Genomic DNA, 23667 nt, shown 5'->3' with positions numbered 1-23667 from the left:
AGTCCGATTGACGAACTTCTCCGTGGGTGTCATATGTTGACACACACTACAGCTTCCACATGGGAAGGAACCCTTCAGTTTTCTTCCTCTCCCCAGGCTTCTTGTCGGTCTCTGGAAATGACTTTTTGTGAGTATATCTTTTAAGCTAGGAGCTCTCTTTTCTACCACCAGAGGTGACTTGGGAATAATCCCACGAATCCTGCTGTCCGACTGTAGTATACTCCAATTGTCTTGCAGAATCCTCCTCAAACCTGACCATTGATTATTAAACGTGGTCACAAACCTCAGGGAATCATCCTTTCTTTTCTTGTCTTTTCTGTTGGTTTTAAGTAACATCTGGCGGTCAGAGCTGTTGGCCCTCTGGTAGGCCTTGGAAATCACCTTTTTCGGGTAGCCTCGTTCACGGAATCCGGAAGTCAAGTTTGAGGCTTCCATCTTGAAATCTGGGTTTTCCGTGCAATTGCGCTTCACCCTCAAAAACTGCCCCACTGGAATCCCTCGTCGTGTGTGTTCTGGATGAAAAGATGCATAGTGAAGGAGGCTATTCGTAGCTGTTTCCTTTCTGTATAGTTTCGTCATCAGGTAGTCATCCTTTTTCATGATCCGGAGGTCCAAAAATTCAACTGTGTTGGGGGAGATGGAGAAAGTTAAAAAGATGTTCAGGTCATTATGGTTGAGGGAGGAGATAAACTCCAGACACTCCTCCCTCGAACCCTGCCAAATAAATAAAATATCATCTATGAATCTGAACCAATGTAAAACCTGATCAAAGTACCGCGACGGGTACACGCACGCCCCCTCCCACCGACCCAAAAATAGGTTGGCGAAAGAGGGGGCACAGCGAGCACCCATCGCGGTACCAGACACCTGTAAATAAAAATGACTGTCAAAAACAAAATAATTGTGGCGAAGAACAAAATCCAAAAGTTGCAAAACAAATGAATCTAATGCTCTCTCTCCATCCCCCCTTTCCTCCAGAAAATGTGAGACCGCTCTAATCCCATGGTCATGGGCAATATTAGAGTATGGAATTATTGAATGAAAATGAAAATGAGGTAAGGAATCAAGATAATCGTTGTCCTTGCTATGTACCCTCAAAGACTGCACCACCATTGTCCTTATTTCCAGCTATTCAAGTCTTCTTTAATACTGTAAGAGAACATATTCAGGGACTACCAAAAAATTCTCTTATAGGCCAAAACCTCTCTGGGGAAGAATGATTGGCATTGAACAATCTACAGAAAAACGATAAGTTCTTGATAAAAGAAGTGGACAAGGGAGGAAATGTTGTGTTGTGGCCGGTTGAACAGTACATGAAGGAAGCACAGCGTCAGTTGGATAATAGACAATACTACCAGAAGTTACCCATGGACCCTACTGAGGTCTTCAAGCGTAAATTATCGCACCTACTTGATACAGCAAGGGAAGCAGGAACCATATCCAAGAGGGAACATGACTTTATGCAGGTGAGAGAACCTTGTGTCGCTACCTTTTACATGCTTCCTAAGGTGCATAAGAGACTAGTGGACCCACCTGGACGCCCAATAATTTCGGGCATAGGTAGTCTGTGTGAAAAGGCATGTGAGTTTGTTGATTACCATCTACAACCTATGGTCAGGAACTTACCATCTTATATTCGGGACTCCAGTCATCTAATTGAGGCTATTCAGGGTATATCTGTACCGGATGAAGTTTATCTTGTCACCTGTGATGTGGAGTCCCTTTACTCTAATATTGCCCATGACCATGGGATTAGAGCGGTCTCACATTTTCTGGAGGAAAGGGGGGATGGAGAGAGAGCATTAGATTCATTTGTTTTGCAACTTTTGGATTTTGTTCTTCGCCACAATTATTTTGTTTTTGACAGTCATTTTTATTTACAGGTGTCTGGTACCGCGATGGGTGCTCGCTGTGCCCCCTCTTTCGCCAACCTATTTTTGGGTTGGTGGGAGGGGGCGTGCGTGTACCCGTCGCGGTACTTTGATCAGGTTTTACATTGGTTCAGATTCATAGATGATATTTTATTTATTTGGCAGGGTTCGAGGGAGGAGTGTCTTGAGTTTATCTCCTCCCTCAACCATAATGACCTGAACATCTTTTTAACTTTCTCCATCTCCCCCAACACAGTTGAATTTTTGGACCTCCGGATCATGAAAAAGGATGACTACCTGATGACGAAACTATACAGAAAGGAAACAGCTACGAATAGCCTCCTTCACTATGCATCTTTTCATCCAGAACACACACGACGAGGGATTCCAGTGGGGCAGTTTTTGAGGGTGAAGCGCAATTGCACGGAAAACCCAGATTTCAAGATGGAAGCCTCAAACTTGACTTCCAGATTCCGTGAACGAGGCTACCCGAAAAAGGTGATTTCCAAGGCCTACCAGAGGGCCAACAGCTCTGACCGCCAGATGTTACTTAAAACCAACAGAAAAGACAAGAAAAGAAAGGATGATTCCCTGAGGTTTGTGACCACGTTTAATAATCAATGGTCAGGTTTGAGGAGGATTCTGCAAGACAATTGGAGTATACTACAGTCGGACAACAGGATTCGTGGGATTATTCCCAAGTCACCTCTGGTGGTAGCAAAGAGAGCTCCTAGCTTAAAAGATATACTCACAAAAAGTCATTTCCAGAGACCGACAAGAAGCCTGGGGAGAGGAAGAAAACTGAAGGGTTCCTTCCCATGTGGAAGCTGTAGTGTGTGTCAACATATGACACCCACGGAGAAGTTCGTCAATCGGACTAACGGACAGGAGTTTCCCCTGAGAGATTATATCAACTGCAAGACCACCCAGGTAATATATGCATTGATCTGCCCATGCGGAAAGACCTATGTGGGTCAGACTGGCCAGCAGCTGCGGAAGAGGGTGCAAAAGCACCTCTCGACCATAGCCCTGGCCAGACGTGACGCAGCACTGTATAAACCCCTTACTTCTGTTGCAGGGCATTTTTTGAAGTATCATGCAGGAAAATCTATTGGGCTACGAGTGGTTGGCCTTGAAAAAGTAACTACTAACATTAGGGGTGGCTCAGTGACAAGGAAACTCCTACAGGCAGAGTCAAAGTGGATCTATGACTTGGGAACAGTTGGTACTTCTCTTATTTGAGTTTTATTTTGGGATTCCTTGACTCTATCTGGGGATATATATATGGGGTGGATCTGGTGGTATACTTGTAACTATAAGCAAATAAATTGACATGAGTGGTGGGTCCATGGTGATGGTGGCACTGTGAGGCACGAGTGGACAAGGGTGGTTGTATCGATAGAGGTAAGTGGGTTTACATCACACTAATACATATTTTGGTATTTTTCACATATGGGGGGGGGGGGGGGGGGAGGTGTGTGCCCGGGAGCGCAATTTTGTGCTCCGGGGCGCATTCCCATGGCTCCCGATTTATATTTAGTATTCAGCACATAGGGGTCATTGCATTGGGTTGCACGAATAATAAACATATAACCTACACGGGTATACGGTTTCATTCACATAGCACACTGCATTGGGGAGGTGGGTGGGCGCCGGGACGCACATAAGGTGTGTCGGGGCGCACACCTACAGCTTCCAATCTTCACAATAGATTTAGTTGGCACATCACGATATAATCAGGATTTGAGGGATGGGTTATTAGTTGATCACTTATTCACGCTGGATGTTTTTGGATGGGGGACACACACAATTATCTCACCTTGTTATTGAGATTAGTATATAGTATATATAGATTATAGTGTACATAAGATTATGATTTCACGCCTACGAACTGCTCCGTGCGCCCCAGGAACTACCATACTAGATCCCCAGGGATTAGGACTAAGGAGGATACTCGGAATTGTTGGTATATATTTCCTAAATTCTAACAATTTATATTACATTGATATTTTAGATTACCTGTTCGTGTAAACATCCATATATTGAGGCAGATAAGGATTGGAGAGTGTGAAGTAACTGGAGTGATGAGGACATCTAAATGCTATCAGAGGATATCCGACTCTATGAGATACGATCCTGGCTATGGAGGAGATTTGGACTCCCTAGGATATGTTATGTGTAGAAGCGATGGGGAATGTGCTCATACTGATGGGGAACACTAAGATACGCTATGTCTGGGAATAATTTGGAATGTGCCCATATTGATGGGGGACACAGGACATAATGGATGATAGGTCTTGCTTTTGGAATTGTTTTTGCCCTCCAAAGCAAGAACCACCAGAAACATAGTAGGGTAAAGTGAGTTGGTGGGGGCTATGGTTGGCCGCACTATGTGTATTGCATATGTATATGACATTAGTCTTTGATTATTTGGTTACAAATAACAAGTCTGTTCAATAAAATGTAGTTATATGACAATACATTGAGTTCGAAGGAGATACCTGTGGTCTAGTAGGTAGAAGATGAAGAATAACTGTGTGGTACTGCATGTATGAGGTGCACACGTGGTATGGTATGATGAAGCAATGTGGGTTGATGTATGTTGGGGTATTTATTGGGATATGTGGGGGTGCGCTCCCCTTGGCCTAACCATGTACTCTATTGTACTATATGAGAGAAAATAGGTACCTCATCTGGGTTATATAAAGGCACTGGGCCCTATTCTATGGGCTCTTTAGCGCGTACTTTTCACTATGGCTATGCCTGTATTGAGTATGGCAACATTTGAAATAACAAACAAATGGTTTCTATTGATGATACATAATAATAATGGCACAAAAATTGTCTATGATTATAATATAAATTGCTTTAGTTTATATTTACTATTATTTTCATTGCTTTTTAACACTATATGTAACTTTTGTGATTTTGTATTTATGTTAATTTATACTCACTGGGAGTTATAATCACTTGGATGTATTATGATGAGTTCATCTAGGGAATACTGTATGAATTTATTTAGGGATATGGATTATATATATATTGCTATTTAACTATTTACCATTTTTATAATATATTTTATTTTATTATTATTTATTTATTTTAGATATATGTAGGTGTGTTCTGATGTGCACATAGGTGGATTAGGTGATAAGATATTCTATATATATGCCCATGGTTATGTTTATGGGTGTGCTCACGTGGGTTGCTACCCTTGTATGCTGGATATCAATAATAATAACCATTTCTCATACTGATGTGTGGGGTATTAGCCGGCCCTCTCTATATAGGGTCTAAACTTGTATGATAAATATGGACTATGTGATGCACATCTATGGATGGTCCCCCATGAGAGATATATAGGCTTGCCAAAATTGGCTGTATCACACAGAGTTCATATGGTATGCTATCTATTCTGTATATATAATTTTTTTTACTAGCTTAGGATAATGATTTTAAATTTATCTATAAAATCTTCTATGTGTATATATATATATATATATTTTTTGTCCATGTGAATAATATAAGATCGGCTTATTGAAATACATAGTATTGAGGGACCATTATTGTGAAAGACTATGGTTCATAGTGAGGGGGATGGATGAATTAGCTTGTGACCATAGTGTTAGAGCGCACAGCTACAAGTGATACACATAGGGGTATGTCAGGACGTAGCCCGAGAATGAATGAATGACGGAGTGTATTCTGGAGCGCACTGCGCAAGCGCAAGCAATGAAATTTGCAGTATGGAGTGCGCATGCGTGGATGATGTTTTGGAGCTACGGATGTGATCCGGAAGTCTGCAGTACGGAGTGTGCATGCGTGGTTGATATGTGGAGCTACGGGTGTGATCCGGAAGTACAAGCGAGCGACAGCGCTCGGGTAGGAGACCCGGAAGTAGAATCGAGCGGCAGCGTTCGGACATGAAACCACAGAGACTCACAGGTATCTCCTTCTGGTCAAACAGACCTTTGTAATTAAGTTGATTATGTAATATATATAAGACAGATGTAAGGAAATAGAAGCACAACACCCCTGAGGAAGTTGCCGACGGGCAACGGAACGCGTGGGGTCTTTAGGGGGGCACTTGCCTGGTAACACCTCCATTAACCGTCCTGTGTCACTTCACCACTACTTGCTACATGAGAATACAGGTTGTATATGTGCTGTTGTGATGAATATAGTGTTATGCGGTAGCTTATTTGCATGACATAGTGACGATATTGATGTACTGTAATAGGCATGTGCCCTGGGTGGGGTTCCTTTGTTGAGGGAGCTCACCCTGTTTTGTGCTTTGGCTGCTTTAGGCCTGTTTTAAATGTTTTTAAGAATCTTGTCTGTCTTTTTGATTCATGTATTAATAAAGAGTACTTTTTGATATTTATGGGTGTGCGCTGTTTTGCGTGTTTCTTTTTCTTTCTGGATACTGTATTACATTGATACGTATAGCAGCACCCCTTTTCTAATTGATGTTGCTGAGCCCGCTCACATTGTAAAAATCTCCACAGATCACTAAGGACCCCTTCCTAACAGTCTCTACCTTCCGCATCACCTTATTTAAGAACCGTTTCTGTCTCGGGTGAGGGACATAAAGGTTCACTATAGTGTATTCCACATTGTCTATCAGGCCCACCACTATAATTTAGCTGCTCTGGGTGTCAATAATTTGCGAAACGATGGTAAGAGCGACAGCGTCACTAAATGCCACCATGACCCCTCTCTTCTTCTTGGGAAATGTTGAGGAAAGGACTACAGGGAATTTCCTGTGGCGCAGCTGCGGTGGATTGACTGATGACAGGTGTGTCTCTTGAATACATAAGACATCTATATGTTTTCTCAGCGCCTCACGCCACATGAAATTCCTCTTTTGCGGACTATTAAGTCCATTTACATTTAAGGGCAGAATGTCTCTACCCATGATATGGCATGAAGAAACCTCAAGCAAGAGAAGGATGAAAAGAGAAAAAAAAGAGGAAAGGGGGAGGGGAAGGAAAGAAAGACAAAAGGAAAAAGAAAGGGATAAAGGAGGTGAAAAGAAAAAGGAAAAAGAAGAGAGAAAAGCTAAGAAAAGAGGGGAATATTACTGACTCAGGAATTAAAGCGCACTACTATCAGTAAAGTGACCAATAATTGCGTATCAAGTACACAGTGTACACAGAAAGCTACGTGTAAAATATAACAATGAGCAAAATGAACAGTACGGTGCATATCAGAAAACAACACCTGTTTTTGGGAGCCTGGAAAGAGAAACGTCAGCATAAAATAAACTATGCAGCTGAAAACTCAGAGTATAGCAAAAAAACACAAGGTGAACAAACCAGGAGAGTCCGATGCAGTGACGCAACTCAGGTAGGCGCAGACGACCCAGGGTCCAAAGCGCATTCAGATGGATTGTGGCGTCCAGCAGGTGAGAGTCCCCAGTCGCATAGAGTTTCAAGGCCATCCGGAACAGAGGTGATGACGTGCATTTTATTTCGGTACAGCACTTGGATGTTCGTGGGGAATTCCCATGCGTCTCAGTTCCTGTGTGATAGGATGTAGAGTCCTCCTCGCTTGCAGAGTCGCCACCGATAGATGGACAAAGAACTGTATCTCATCATAGGGTGCCGGTAAAGATTTGCATTTCCTGGAGAACTGAAATAATAGAACTTTGGTTTTATAGGAGGTATAGCGTGCCAGGACATCCCTCGGCATGGCATCAGGAAGCGATTTTGGCTTTGCCACCCTGTGGGCATGATCAATACTATATTCAAACATTTCTAAATCAAGCAAGAAATGTCGTGTCAGTTCTCAGTTCTTACATATTTGGATAGCTGAGAATTAGGGATCGTCTCTGGGATGCCGCAAAACTTTATATTATTTCTTCTATTACGGTCCTCAGAGTCTATCAATTTCTCCTGTACTGCAGTGACTTTATCATCCAGGGCGTTGTGGGCATCCACCAGGCCATTATGCGCCGCAGCAAAAGGAGCCATTTTAGATTCAACATGGATAACTTTTTTCTCAAGGGCCACAACAGAGGACCTGACTGGACTCAGCAGTGAGGAAAAGTCCTTGTGTATGGAGTAGCGGAGCAGCAGCAGCATCTCCTTCAGTGCCGTCTCGGACACAGCCTTATCAGAGGTTTGGTAGGAGGCAAATAGATCTCACTCCTCACCTTGATCTCAGCAGGATCCGCATCCCAGGAATCAGCAACCTCATCGGTAAGTCTTGGTCCTTGCTTTACGGGGCTGATATGAGAAACGAAGTCCCCTAGGAGGCCTGTGACATCCCTGGGGTGCATTGGCAGAGTGTCGTCTCCTTCCTCCCCAGCCGCCATATCGGGCTCCAGGACTCGGTTAGGCGAGGTCCAGTGTGTAGGTAAGAGGCAGTCAGTCCCGGCCTTAGAACGTGACCCCACAGCTCTCACCTGGGTGTCAGTAGAAGCAGGCAAAGTCCAGGGCGCAGAGGAGCAGTGCAGTGCAGGGCTGTTAGCTAGGTGCTACTGCGTGGTAGGAGACGCGCCATCTTTGGCCTCCTGCGCGGTCAGGGACTCTGGAGCAAAAAAACTGCTTCAGGGTCTTGTGTTCCCCCGGCTTGTTGGTCTGCTTCCTGCCCGAAGTCGCCATGGTACCCCAGGGGTAAGTAGAAGTCGCCTGTAATGTCGCTGGAAGGGAATAATTGTCATTTATTAAGAGTTTGCTGCGGAGCTGTGTGATCAAGCGGCCATCTCCTCTCGCGGCCAAGCCATGCCCCCAAAAATATACACATTTTATAACCAATATATATTAATAATATACATATAATGTTATTTTCTTCATTATATAAAAAGTTTTTGCTAATGACAGGTACACTTTAAGTAAAATAAAAAAAAATTGGCATCACTGGATCCAGATGGCATTAAAGTGTACCTGTCGTCAACATATACTTTTTATGTAATGTGGATATTACCATTATATGTATATTTGTAATATACATTAGTAAAAATTGTGTATATTTTTGGGTGGAAAAATGCGGTCCCCGCAGCTATTGTCTGTGTGTCTCCATGAGGAGTACAAAAATAGCAAGTGAGGGTAGGACAAGCAAGTATTTGTGCAGACTCCTGGCTCATCAATCATCCTGATGTATGAGCCAGGAGCATGCCTTTCGTTATAAAGGAATGGAGAGAGAAAATGCCACAGAAAGACAAATATTAACAAATACAAGCAAGGGCAAACAGTTTTCAAAACACAGTCTGAGTGACCTTAAATAATCTGGTGAATGAAAAGCAGTATGGGTAAACCATATAATGAAATATAGTAGTGCATGTCGGGGGCATGGGGAGAAGATATCCAGGATTGCTAGACTTTATTAAATAATTAAATTGAGTCTGCTCTGATAGCGTTAAACTTTTTAGATATTAGATTGTATTTACACAAGAAATAACCACAGGGAGAGACAGCATTGGGGAGCACCATTTCGAGGCTATATGAATTTGAGATGTAATCAGAATGAACTGGACCAGTTGGAAGGTGGAGAAATATGTTGTCAGGTTTCATATTCAGTAGACCATGGGGGCAAGGGCGCATTGCACTCCAGTGGCCCCGGAGATGAGGTCAATGATTTGACGCCAAAATGTAACAACATGTGGACAAGTCCACATTATGTGCAGCATGGATCCCAGCCACAGAAGCATAGGGGGGAAACCTCTGGGAAGATTGCTGGAAGTCTTGTGGGGACAAAGTCCTGCTTACAAAACATATACAAGCCATGCAAAAATATGACCCCTTAAAATTATTTGTATAAATGTATTCCTGTATCTATTTCTTCGAAATAACATATTACCTTATTTCAAAACGTATTAAAAAGGGGTTATCCACCATAAGGTGATTTTAGTATGTACCTGGCAGACAGTAATGGACATGCTTAGGAAGGATCTGCGCTTGTCTTGGGGCTAAATGGCTATGTTGTGAGATTACCATAACACTGTGGATATCTTTAGTGAAATGGCTATTTCCTGTTGGAAATCCCTCAATCAAACTACAAGTCCCATTGGTGTGCTGCCTTCCATGCTTTACTGTGAACAATAGAACAGTATTTTCAAACCAGGGTGACTCCAGCTGATGCAAAACTGCAATTCACTGCAAAATGATGTCCTTCCCACCTAGCAGTCGCTCCACCCATTGAAGCAGACAGGCTCCCTGTCATCACCAGATATATTAGAACTGCGGGACCACCATCACTCACAGGCACAGACACTATATTGTGAACTACAATAACTTTACAGCCCATGTAGCATAGTCAAATAAAAAAAATCTGGAATACCCCTTTAATTACTACACAATCCCAAATTATATGTTTCAGATCTGCCTTTTTTACATAGCATTTTGGACACCCATCAGTTGCTCTACCACCATAGACATACAATTGTTTGGGGAAGTAATATAATCTGTGAATTATTTTAAATTGTGTCAACTTGAAATTCGCTTTGATTGATAATTTCATATTATCAATCAATTTGTCCCATTGAGCTTTATCATGTGACCTCTCTGATTCCCACTCCTTACTAGACCTATCCTTTCTATTAGAGATGAGCGAACTTACAGTAAATTCGATTAGTCACGAACTTCTCGGCTCGGCAGTTGATGACTTTTCCTGCATAAATTAGTTCAGCTTTCAGGTGCTCCGGTGGGCTGGAAAAGGTGGATACAGTCCTAGGAGACTCTTTCCTAGGACTGTATCCACATTTTCCAGCCCACCAGAGCACCTGAAGGCTGAACTAATTTACGCAGGAAAAGTCATCAACTGCCGAGCCGAGAAGTTCGTGACGAATCGAATTTACTGTAAGTTCGCTCATCTCTACTTTCTATGTTTACCACTCTCCTCCCTAAGAATCCTCTATATATGTGTACCTTAGCTTTTTTATAGTCTTTTGAAAACCAGTCCTGAACCCAATTATCTGTCCACTGTATCTGGGAATACCAAAAACTGTGCAATGCCTGTAGCCCATACTTATTTTTAATTTCTGAAAAGCCCAGTAATTTACTATCTTTATACCTTATATCCTTGAACCAATTTTACCCCTTGCAATAGCCAAAAACCCTCTTGTCCAATGAAACATTAGTTCAAATGTGCATTGTGCCACATAGGTGTAATTGGTAAACTATTTTAACCCCAATAATTTTTTTCATCTCCTTACATGTCTTATAAATAAGTTCCCCGAATGTGAATGTGCAACAAACTCTGAAAGCTGTCCTGCCTCCAATATTTCAAAAATGTTCCACGATCTCTAGTGTTTTTTACACAGTGCATATTTTCACGTAGTATCATCTTTGTTTCATTCCCCTGCCTAATAAAAATCTATCTGTTTTGCCAAAAAATATAACCTGAAATCAGGAAGTGACATACCCCCATCCCCCAGAATGTTTTCTCCCCAAATAAATGTATTTAACATAATAAAAAGTCTCTAAAGCAACCTATTGTGATCCATACTGGTTACAAATAAAACATGAGGTGAAATTATTATAATTTTAATTATTGAGATTCTATCCATCAAAGAAGGTCTAATGGCTGCTGCTAAAGGCTCAATCTATATATATAAATCACAATGGGGGATGTGTATAATTAGGTGTCTATTGTAGACACAGATCTACCCCTTTACACTGCTTGTCTAATTTACACTCTTGCTCAAGATTTACTAAAGTTGTGCACTCCTTTGATAAATTTTGTGCAAATATAGAACCCACCCCCTCGCTCTACCGTGCACTCTTCTCTACCGCACACTTCACAGAGCTGTGGCATTTTCCTGCTGTACACTGCTCATATAGCTAGAAGTGCCGGAGCAGCAGTGTGGGCCGAACAAAATTCTGCACAATAGTGAAATCATAAATCTTTATAAAGTACACAGAGGGGGAGATTCTTAAAATATTGCGGCAAAAAAAAAACTATTTTGGCCCGAAAAGTATCGACCACATTTTCAAAGAGCTTTGTGCCGAGGTTTACACTATTCATGTCAGTTTTGTAAGAGTGGGCGTGGCCACGTATATTGTCTGCTTTACATGATATCTTCAAATGGGTGAGAGTCCAGTTTACATCCAAAATTTCACATCAGCTTTTTGATAGTGTAGAAATCACAGAAATGGTTGTAGTTTGATTGTTTGTTTTTTTCCTTTTGTTGTTTTTTTTTTTCCTTTTATTTTTTGGGAAAAGGTGTTATGTAAGTAATTATTAAAAAAAGAAATAATTATTATTGAAAAATGTTATAAAAAATATATATATATATATTTTTTAACGTACTAAATATGTTCCTCCAAGGTACACCGAAACCTACACATCTGGAGGAAATGCTCCACTAGAATGTGGGCAAAAAAAGACGCAATAAAACAGCTTGCGAAAAAATTTAACCCCTTAAGGACTCAGCCCATTTTGGCCTTAAGGACTCAGACAATTTAATTTTTACGTTTTCATTTTTTCCTCCTTGCCTTCTAAAAATCATAACTCTTTTATATTTTCATCCACAGACTAGTATGAGGGCTTGTTTTTTGCGCAACCAGTTGTCCTTTGTAATGACATCACTCATTATATCATAAAATGTATGGCGCAACCAAAAAACACAATTTTTGTGGGGAAATTAAAACGAAAAACGCAATTTTGCTAATTTTGGAAGGTTTCGTTTTCACGCCGTACAATTTATGGTAAATATGACATGTGTTCTTTATTCTGAGGGTCAATACAATTAAAATGATACCCATTATTATATACTTTTATATTATTGTTGCGCTTAAAAAAAATCACAAACTTTTTAACCAAATTAGTACGTTTATAATCCCTTTATTTTGATGACCTCTAACTTTTTTATTTTTCCGTATAAGCGGCGGTATGGGGGCTAATTTTTTGCGCCATGATCTGTACTATTTTTTAATACCACATTTGCATATAAAAAACTTTTAATACATTTTTAATATATTTTTTTTAAATAAAATGTATTAAAAAAGTAGGAATTTTGGACTTTTTTTTTCTTTTTTCGTTCACGCCATTCACCGTACGGGATCATTAACATTTTATTTTAATAGTTCGGACATTTACGCACGCGGCGGGAAAAAACGGACGTTTTACTTTTTTATTGGGGATGGGGATTTTTCACTTTTTTTTTACTTTTACATTTTTTTACTTTTTTTTACACTTGAATAGTCCCCATAGGGGACTATTCATAGCAATACCATGATTGCTAATACTGATCTGTTCTATGTATAGGACATAGAACAGATCAGTATTATCGGTCATCTCCTGCTCTGGTCTGCTCGATCACAGACCAGAGCAGGAGACGCCGGGAGCCGGACGGAGGAAGGAGAGGGGACCTCCGTCCGGCGTTCTGAATGATCGGATCCCCGCAGCAGCGCTGCGGGCGATCCGATCGTTCATTTAAATCGCGAACTGCCGCAGATGCCGGGATCTGTATTGATCCCGACACCTGAGGGGTTAATGGCGGACGCCCGCGAGATCGCGGGCGTCGGCCATTGCCGGCGGGTCCCTGGCTGTGATCAGCAGCCGGGATCAGCCGCGCATGACACGGGCATCGCTCCGATGCCCGCGGTTATGCACAGGACGTAAATGTACGTCCTGGTGCGTTAAGTACCACCTCACCAGGACGTACATTTACGTCCTGCGTCCTTAAGGGGTTAAACACAAAACAGGGGTAAAATCTTTGATACATGTCCCCCAATATGTGTGTGTGTGTGTGTATGTTCCAGCATCACATCCAAACGGCTAAAGATATTAACATGAAACTTGGCACACATGTTACTTATATGTCAACAACAAACATAGGATAGGTAATTTAACCCTTACTCACCCCCATTTGCCAGGGGCGGGGTTTTTGTTACAAGTCTATGGGAACAGTGGCGTTGCTACCGGGGTGCGGGGGGGGGGGGGTGACACCCGCCTTGAGGGGTGACACCACGTCCGCCAGCACCCCACCCCCGGAAATCACTTGCCACTTCCAGAGGTTTACACCGGGGAGCGGGAAGTGACATCTCCCCAGCAACCCCCCCCCCCCGGTCCTCATCTGCACGGCGGCACATAGGTCTCCACGTCCGCCAGCACACCCCCGGTCCTCATCTGCACGGCGGCACATGGGTCTCCACGTCCGCCAGACCACCACCCCTTCGGTCCTCAACTGCACGGCGGCACATGGGTCTCCACGTCTGCAAGCACCCACCCCGGTCCTCATCTGCACGGCGGCACATGGGTCCCCACGTCCGCCAGCACCCCCATAACATTCCCCCCCTCCCCGGAAATCACTTGCCACTTCCAGAGGTCAGAGGTTTACATCGGCAGCAGTGAGGGACATCTCTCCACCAACCCATCACCAAACCCCCCCCCCCCATCCTCATCTGCGCAGTGGCACGTAGGTCACGGTGCACCTGCCACCAGCACCAGGAAACCTCACTTGTAGAGCAGCTCGGAGCTCCCAACCCCCCGAACCTGCGGCTTTCACCTGTGAGGCTGGGGCAAGGTACCCTGCCAGGCCGCCACCTAGGCTATAAGGCGGCGCGCTGCCTAGCAATCCCCGAGTCCCGACGCCCTCCAGCCCCTGGTCCTGCGCAGCACCACAAACAGCATGACTGCCACCACCGGTCCTCCGCTGCTGTCCGGCGACGTGCTGGCTATGGGCAATCCCCCCACCCGGTCTTCACCTGCCAGGATAGGAATAAAAGGAGGACCAGAGTGCAGGTCATTCAGAACTTCAGCAAGCCCAGCAAGCAAGCCATCACAACTGAAGAAAGCCAGCACAAGGGAGACTGGGGTGCATCTGACCCCTGTAAGGTACTAAAAGGGAGAAAGGGGGTGCTGAGAGGCTCTGGGGGGTGCCATTGGCAGGAGGATGATCCTCCTTATGTGTGATGAAGGTGCTACTGATGTATGATGAGGTGCTGCACCCCCATCATCCATCAGCAGTTTATTCTCCTGTATAATGGAGATGCTACTGGCAGGAGGATGATCCTGCGGATGTATGATGGGGGTGCTACGGCTGGGGAAGGGGGGGGGCGCAGTAGCACCCTCATCATCTATTGGGAGGATCATCCTTCTGCCAGTAGCACCCCCACCATACCGGATGATGGGGGCGCCACTGCCATGAGGATTATCCTGCTGATGTATGATGAGGGTGCTACTGATGTATGATGAGGGTGCTGCACCCCCATCATCCATCAGAAGGATCATCCTCCTGCGAGTAGCACCTCCATCATCCATCAGCGGATCATCCTCCTGAATGATGGGGGGTGACACTGGCAGGAGGATAATCCTCCTTATGTATGATGGGGTTGGTGCACCCCCATCATCCATCAGCAGAATCATCCTTCTGCCATTAGCACCCCCATCATACCGGATGATGGGGGCACCACTGCCAGGAGGATTATCCTGCTGATGTATGATGAGGGTGTTACTGATGTATGATGAGGATGCTACTGATGTATGATGGGTAGGCTGCACCCCCATCATCCTGGATGATGGGGGGGTGCCACTGGCAGGAGGATGACCCTCCAGATGTAGGATGAGGGTGCTACTGATGAATGATGGGGGTGCTGCACCCCCATCATCCATCAGCAGGATCATCCTCCTGCCATTAGCACCCCCATCATACCGGATGATGGGGGCACCACTGCCAGGAGGATTATTCTGCTGATGTATAATGAGGGTGCTACTGATGTATGATGGGGATGCTGCACCCCCATCATCCTGGATGATGGGGGGTGCCACTGGCAGGAGGGTGATTCTCCTTTTGTATGATGAAGGTGCTACTGATGTATGATAGGGGTGCTGCATCCCCATCATCCATCAGCAGGATCATCCTCCTGCCAGTAGCACCCCATTATCCATCGGCAGCACCATCCTCCTGGATGGTAGGGGTGCTACTGCCAGGAGGATGATCCTACTGATGGATGATGAGGGGGCTACTGCCAGAAGGATGATCCTACTGATGCATGATGAGGGTGCTACTGCCAGGAGGATGATCCTACTGATGGATGATGAGGGTGCTACTGCCAGGAGGATTACCCTGCTGATGGATGATGGGGGTGCTACTGTCAGGAGGATGATCCTACTGATGGATGATGAGGGTGCTACTGGCAGGAGGATTATCCTGCTGATGGATGATGAGGGTGCTACTGCCAGGAGGATGATCCTACTGATGGATGATGAGGGTGCTACTGCCAGGAGGATGATCCTACTGATGGATGATGAGGGTGCTACTGGCAGGAGGATTATCCTGCTGATGGATGATGGGGGTGCTACTGTCAGGAGGATGATCCTGCTGATGGATGATGAGGGTGCTACTGGCCTGGCAGTAGCACCCCCATCATACATCGGCAGGATCATCCTCCTGGCAGTAGCACCCCAATCATCCATGTTGATGACCTATGTCGATGACCAGCGTTTCTTAATTTTTTTTTTCTAAAATTGGTAACAATGGCTAGTTGTGACGGAGTGTTTTTTGTAATAATATATATTTTTCCATGTTGTGTGTGTGTGTGTTTTTTTTTAATTTTTATAAATTTTTATTTATAGGCTTAGTAGTGGAAGCCAATTTGTAGACAGAATCGATTACTAAGCCGGGCTTGGCGTTAGTCCCAAAATCAGCTAGCGCTAACCCCCAATTTTTACCCCCGTACCCACTGCCCCAGGGGTGCCGAGAAGAGCTGGTACCAACAAGCCCGGAGCATCAAATACGGCGCTCCTGTGTCTAGGTGGTAACAGGCTGGCATTATTTAGGCTGGGGAGGGCCAGTAACAATGGTCCTAGCCCACCCTGGTAACGTCAGGCTGTTGATGTTTCGCTGATATCTGGCTGAGAATGAAAAGGGGAACCACCCATGTTTTTATTTATTTTTGAAAAAATAAAAAAGTGTGTGGTCCCGTCTTTTTATTCTCAGCATGATATTAACAAAACATCAACAGCCTGACGTTACCAAGGTGGGCTAGGACCATTGTTACTGCCCTCCCCAGCCTAAATAATGCCAGCCTGTTACCGCCTAGGCACAGGAGCGCCATATTTGATGCTCCGGGCCTGTTGGTACTGGCTCTTCCCAGCACCCCTGGGGCAGTGGGTACCTGGGTAATAATTGGAGGTTAGCCTTAGCTGGTTTTGGGCTAGCCTAAGAAGTAAAAAAAAAAAAAAAACACAACACACAGAAAAAACATTTTATTACAAAAAAATACTCTCACAGCCCTTATTAACATTTCATTTAACCCCTTAAGGACCAAGCCCATTTTGGCCTTAAGGACCAGAGCGTTTTTTGCACATCTGACCACTTTCACTTTAAACATTAATAACTGTGGAATGCTTTTAGTTATCATTCTGATTCCGAGAATGTTTTTTCGTGACATATTCTACTTTAACATAGTGGTAAATTCTTGTGGTAACTTGCAACCTTTCTTGGTGAAAAATCCCCAAATTTGATGAAAAATTAGAAAATTTAGCATTTTTCTAACTTTGAAGCTCTCTGCTTGTAAGGAAAATGTATATTACAAATATATATATTTTTTTATTCACATATACAATATGTCTACTTTATGTTTGCATCATAAAATTGATGAGTTTTTACTTTTGGAAGACACCAGAGGGCTTCAAAGTTTAGCAGCAATTTTCCAATTTTTCACAAAATTTTCAAACTCACTATTTTTCAGGGACCAGTTCAGGTTTGAAGTGGATTTGAAGGGTCTTCATATTAGAAATACCCCACAAATGACCCCATTATAAAAACTGCAACCTCAAAGTATTCAAAATGACGTTCAGTAAGTGTTTTAACCCTTTAGGTGTTTCACAGGAATAGCAGCAAAGTGAAGGAGAAAATTCACAATCTTCATTTTTTACACTCGCATGTTCTTGTAGACCCAATTCTTGAATTTTTACAAGGGGTAAAAGGAGAAAATGTATACTTATATTTGTAACCCAATTTCTCTCGAGTAAGCACATACCTCATATGTCTATGTAAATTGTTCGACGGGTGCAGTAGAGGGCTCAGAAGCGAAGGAGCGACAAGGGCATTTTGGAGAGTGAGTTTTTCTGAAATGGTTTTTGGGGGGCATGTTGCATTTAGGAAGCCCCTATGGTGCCAGAACAGCAAAAACCCACCACATGCCAAACCATTTTGGAAACTAGACCCCTTGAGGAACGTAACAAGAAATTAAGTGAGCCTTAATACCCCACAGGGGTTTCATGACTTTTGCATATGTAAAAAAAATAAATTTCACTAAAATGTGTGTTTCCCCCCAAATTTCACATTTTTGCAAGGGTTAATAGCAGAAAATACCCCCCAAAATGTGTAACCTCATCTCTTCTGAGTATGGAGGTACCCCATAAGTTGAGCTGAAGTGCACTATGGGCAAACTACAATGCTCAGAAGAGAAGGAGTCATATTTGGCTTTTTGAGAGCAAATTTTGCTCGGGGGGCATGTCGCATTTAGGAAGCCCCTATGGTGCCAGGACAGCAAAATAACCAAACATGGCATACCATTTTGGAAACTAGACCCCTTGAGGAATGTAACAAGGGGTACAGTGAGCATTTACCCCCCACTGGTGTCTGACAGATCTTTGGAACAGTGGGCTGTACAAAATTTTTTATTTTCACGGACCGCTGTTCCAAAGATCTGTCAGACAGGGGTGTAGTTTCAGAAATGGGGTCACATGTGTTTTTTTTTTTTTTTTGCGTTTGTCAAAACCACTGTAACAATCAGCCACCCCTGTGCAAATCACCTCAAATGTACATGGTGCACTCTCCCTTCTGGGCCTTGTTGTACGCCCTCAGAGCACTTTGCGGCGACACATGGGGTATCTCCGTAGTCAGGAGAAATTGCACTACAAATTTTGGGGGGCTTTTTTCCTTTTACCTCTTGTGAAAATTAAAAGTATGGGGCAACACCAGCATGTCAGTGCAAAATTTTTTATTTTTTTACACTAACATTCTGGTGTAGACCCCGAACATTTCCTTTTCATAAAGGGTTAAAGGAGAAATAGCCCCCCAAACCTTGTAACGCAATTTCTCCCGAGTACGGCGATACCCCATATGTGGCCCTAAACTGTTGCCTTGAAATACGACAGGGCTCCAAAGTGAGAGCGCCATGTGCATTTGAGGCCTAAATTAGGGATTTGCATAGGGGTGGACATAGGGGTATTCTACGCCAGTGATTCCCAAACAGGGTGCCTCCAGCTGTTGCAAAACTCCCAGTATGCAAGGACAGTCAATGGCTGTCCGGCAATACTGGGAGTTGGAGGCTCCGCTTTGGAAACAGTGGCGTACCAGACGTTCTTATTGGGGGGGGGGGGGGGGGTGTTAGTGTGTAGGGGTATGTGTATATGTTGTGTTTTAAACTTTTTTTTTATTTTGTGTTAGTGTAGTGTAGTGTTTTAGGGTACAGTCACACGGGCGGGGGATTACAGCGTGTTTCCCAGCGCAAAATTTGCTGCATCTCAAACTTGCAGCGAGAAACCCACTGTAAAACCCTCGCCCGTGTGAATGTACCCTGTACAGGGGGGGTGGGGGTGCACCAGCTGTTGCAAAACCACAACTCCCAGCATGCATGGTCTGTTAGTGCATGCTGGGAGTTATAGTTTTGCAACAGCTGGAGGCACACAGGTTAGGAAACACTGAGTTAGAAACAGACAATGTTTCCCAAAAAGTGTGCCTCCAGTTGTTGCAAAACTACAACTCCCAGCATGCCCAGACAGCTGAAGGGCATGATGGGAGTTGTAGTTTTGCAACATCTGGAGGGCCCCAGTTTGGAGACCATTGTATAATGGTCTCCAATCTGTGCTCTTCCAGCTGTTGCAAAACTACAACTCACAACATGCACTGACTGTCCAGGCATGCTGGGAGTTGTAGTTCGGCAACATCTGAAGGGCCAGCATTCCCAGCATTCCTGGATAGTCTGGGCATGCTGGAAGTTGTAGTTTTCAGACTCCTAGAAGCAGCAGTGAAGATCTTCCCTGCTGCCTCTGAGGACCATGTACTTACCTGCCGGTCCCGCCGCTGCTCCTCCACGTGGCCGGTCCCGCCGCTGCTCCTCGGTCCCGCCGCTGCTCCAGGTAAGGCCGCCGGTCCCCGCGTGTTCCCTCCTATGCCGCAGGTCCCGGCGAGCCCCCGGGGCGGGCAGTGCGGGGGATCTGAACTTTCACCCCAGGTCACTGTGATTGGTCCACAGGGACCAATCACAGTGATCGCTGACCAGGACCATCAATGGATGGTCCTGGGGGGTGAAGCAGAAGTTGTCTCCTGCTGGAAACAGCGGGACTTCTGCTGGTTAACCCGTGCGATGCTGCGCATCGCCGGGTTAACTGAATGTCATTTATAAACGACGGAATATCATTTATAAACGTCGTGAACGCACTGCACAACCCGGCATTTATATATGACATTCTGCGGGAAGGGGTTAAAGGAATACTCTGGAGTAATTGTTTAATCTCCCCTGTGCCTGGCAGGGACGGGCACAGGTTGACTAGAAAGGGGGCTTGAGCCCCTGCGGCCCTTTGGATATTTCTCCTACAAGTTCCCTGGGCAATGCTGAGTTGTCTGGGATCATTATATGGCAGGAGTGTCCAAACTGTGGCCCTCCAGCTGTTGTAAAACTGCAACTCCCAGCATGTTGGACTATATAGTAGTATATAGTAATGGTAAGTTTTTCCCAACCAGGGTGCCTCCAGCTGTTGTAAAACCACAACTCCCAGCATGTTGGACTATGTAGTATAGGTCAGTGTTTCCCAACCAGGGTGTCTCCAGCTGTTGCTAAACTACAACTTTCAGCATGCCCAGACAGACAACGGCTGTCCGGGCATGCTGGGAGTTGTAGTTTTGAAACATCTGGAGGGGCGCAGTTTGGACACCACTGTTATATGGGCATTTATATAAATTATTATGAGATGTGCCCTTTTTTTCTTTTCAGCCCCTGCCCCCCAAAATGTCTGTGCTCGTCCCTGGTGCCCGGGCTGCAAAAGTATACAAATCAAACTTGGACTCACCTGCCTACGCTCCCCCATTGCTCCGATATCGCCGTCCCGTTCTCTGGTCCCTGTCTTTTTCCGCTTCCTGTGGGTCGGTGACTTACGCTGTGCTCAGCATATCACCGGCCACTGCAGGACATTGCTGCGGCCGGTGATACGCTGAGCACAGTGTGAATCATGACCCACAGGAAGAGGAAGAGACAGGGACCGGAGAACGGGACAGCGAGATCAGAGCAATGGGGGAGCGTAGTCCAGGTGAGTCCAAGTTTGTTTTGTATACTTTTGCAGCCTGAGCACAGGGGAAGATAAAACAATTGCTCCAGAATACTCCTTTAAATAAAAATAAAAACCGCTAGTTATCAACGTAGTCCACCAAATCCATAGTTATCCTCAGCATACACGTATCTGAAAGAGAAGAAAATGGGTTAGTACATTTTGGCAGTGTGTTCCCAAACAATACAATCCCCATCATGATGATGAGGCTGACATGAGGAGGCACAGTATTGTGAGGGTTGGAGGGTGATGATGAAGTTGACATGAGAGGGTGATTGGGGGGTTAAGGATGCTTGGGATGGGGGTGGGTGACCATGGAGGGCACAAGGCACAATATATAATATATGGGAGCACTAGTGTATAATTTATTTGTGGGGCATAGGTTGTTTTGCATTCAGAAACCATAGAGTATGTTGCAGTATTATATTCATAGGGTACAGCGTGTGGCAGTATTTAATACAGTATGGGACAGGGTTATATACACAGGGAGTGAAGTGTGTGGGGTAGTATTACATTTAGAGGATCCAGTGTCTGGTTGGGTAATATTAATTATTGTTTTCACATAGAGGCTCAGAATCCGCCGACACAGTGAGGAGCAATCTAGGTTCTACAGAGTGAAAATTTAGCTGGAACAAGTCCCGGTGGTATGTACTAACTGAATTAGATAAGGAAAAACTATAGAGAAGATGTCACCTGTAGTCACTGATATTATTGTGTATTCTCCTCACTATAGATAAGATGTCACCTGTAATCACTGATATCATTGTGTATTCTCCTCACTATAGAGAAGATGTCACCTGTAATCACTCATATTATTGTGTATTCTCCTCACTATAGAGATGCCACCTGTAATCACTGACATAATTGTGTATTCTCCTCACTATAGAGAAGACGTCACCTGTAATCACTGATATCATTGTGTATTCTCCTCACTATAGAGAAGATGTCACTTGTAATCACTGATATCATTGTGTATTCTCCTCACTGTAGAGAAGTTGTCACCTGTAGTCACTGATATCATTGTGTATTCTCACTATAGAGATGTCACCTGTAATTACTGATAACACGGTGTATTATCCTCACTATGTCCTATCAGAGCTGGAGTCTGCAGTGATGATGGATAAAACAACAACTCACAGCATAACCTTAGCACTGCTTAGGTCATACTGAGAGCTGTTATTTTACATGGTAAAAACGTATTCCCCTTACTTTTCCCTTACTTGACAATTGTGTGTTTTTAATATGTAGATCACACAGAAAACCCAATTATTTAAAATCAACCAATGAACTAAATATTGATAAATAAAAATCTATTGTTCAGCGCACATAATCCAAGTGAGGTCTCACCAGTGTTTGTACAGTGGCATGAGCACTTCCCTCTCTAAGGCTAATATCTCTCCCTATACACCCATGAGCACTTCTATCTTTCTACTGCTTATACCTCTCCCTATACACCCATGAGAAATTTCTTCTTTCTACTGCTTATACCTCTCCCTATACACCCATGAGCAATTTCTTCTTTCTACTGCTTATACCTCTCCCTAAGCACCCAAGCATTCTGCTGCCATTTCCTGCTGCTCTATTACATTGTCTTCCTACCTTCTAAGTCTTCTGAAATAAATCCCTTTCCTCAGATACTGAGGTCAGGACTGTTTCAAATATTCTATATTCTGCCCGAGGGTTTTTACGCGTAAGGTGCATTATTTGGAAACTTATCCCAATTAAATTTCAGATGGCAGAGTTCGGACCATTCTTCTAGTTTTCCTAAATCCTTTTCCATTTGGCGTTTCCCTCAAGGAACATCAACCCTGTTACATATCTTTGTGTCATCAGCAAAAAGACCAAAACCATCAAGACCTTTTACAATATCACTTATGAAGATATTAAACAAAATGGGTCCCAGTACCGATCCCTGATGTACCCCACTGGTAACAAGACCTTGTTCTGAAATTCTCCATTGACTACAACCCTCTGTTGTCTGTCCCTCAACCACTATCTAATCCACTCAACAATATGGGAGTCCAAACTCAATGACTGCAGTTTATTGATAAGTCTTCTATATGGGACAGTGTCAAAAGCCTTACTAAAATCTAGATATGCGATGTCTACTGCACCTCGGCCATCTATTATTTTAGTCACCCAATCAAAAAAATGTATACAATGACCTTTCCAGTTTTACCACAACAAACGTTGCATGGTGATGCCATAAAGTGGGTGGTTTACATAAAAGCTTAAACCATGGGACGTTGTATTATATGGCAAACAGGCCATAAAAATACATGAGGCATCCAACTAATGAGAAATTACACACTGGGAAAACCAGTCTATCCATACAATTAGCAACATATGATAAGCACAAGAAACAAATTATATGTTTTCATTGTGTCCTCTTTTTTCCCCGATTGAGCATCATAAAGCAAAGTCTGAAGGGAATATTCCACCATGCCACATGGAGTGCATAAGTCAAAGAGGCCAAGAGGATACCAGCAAAGGAAAGCAAAGGAGGCAAAAATTGAATCAATCAAAACTCTTGCTGGATCCATGCTCAAATATGTCAAAAGACCAGATGATG

General features: G+C 43.9%; 1 protein-coding gene across 1 annotated transcript in view; it reads left to right on the top strand.

The window, feature by feature from the left end:
* The first annotated feature begins 14259 nt into the window (after nt 1-14259).
* Nucleotides 14260-23667, top strand: part of LOC130368098 (bone morphogenetic protein 2-like) — a 165979-nt gene continuing 156571 nt past the window's right edge. Inside the window, exon 1 of the mRNA XM_056571396.1 lies at nt 14260-14654. The gene's annotated coding sequence lies outside the window, so the exon portion shown is untranslated. The remainder of the gene's footprint in view (nt 14655-23667) is intronic.

The sequence above is a fragment of the Hyla sarda genome, chromosome 1, assembly GCF_029499605.1.
Source record: "Hyla sarda isolate aHylSar1 chromosome 1, aHylSar1.hap1, whole genome shotgun sequence".
Classification (NCBI taxonomy): domain Eukaryota; kingdom Metazoa; phylum Chordata; class Amphibia; order Anura; family Hylidae; genus Hyla; species Hyla sarda.
Note: the sequence above shows the minus strand (reverse complement) of the source record. Positions and strands in the feature narration are given on the sequence as shown.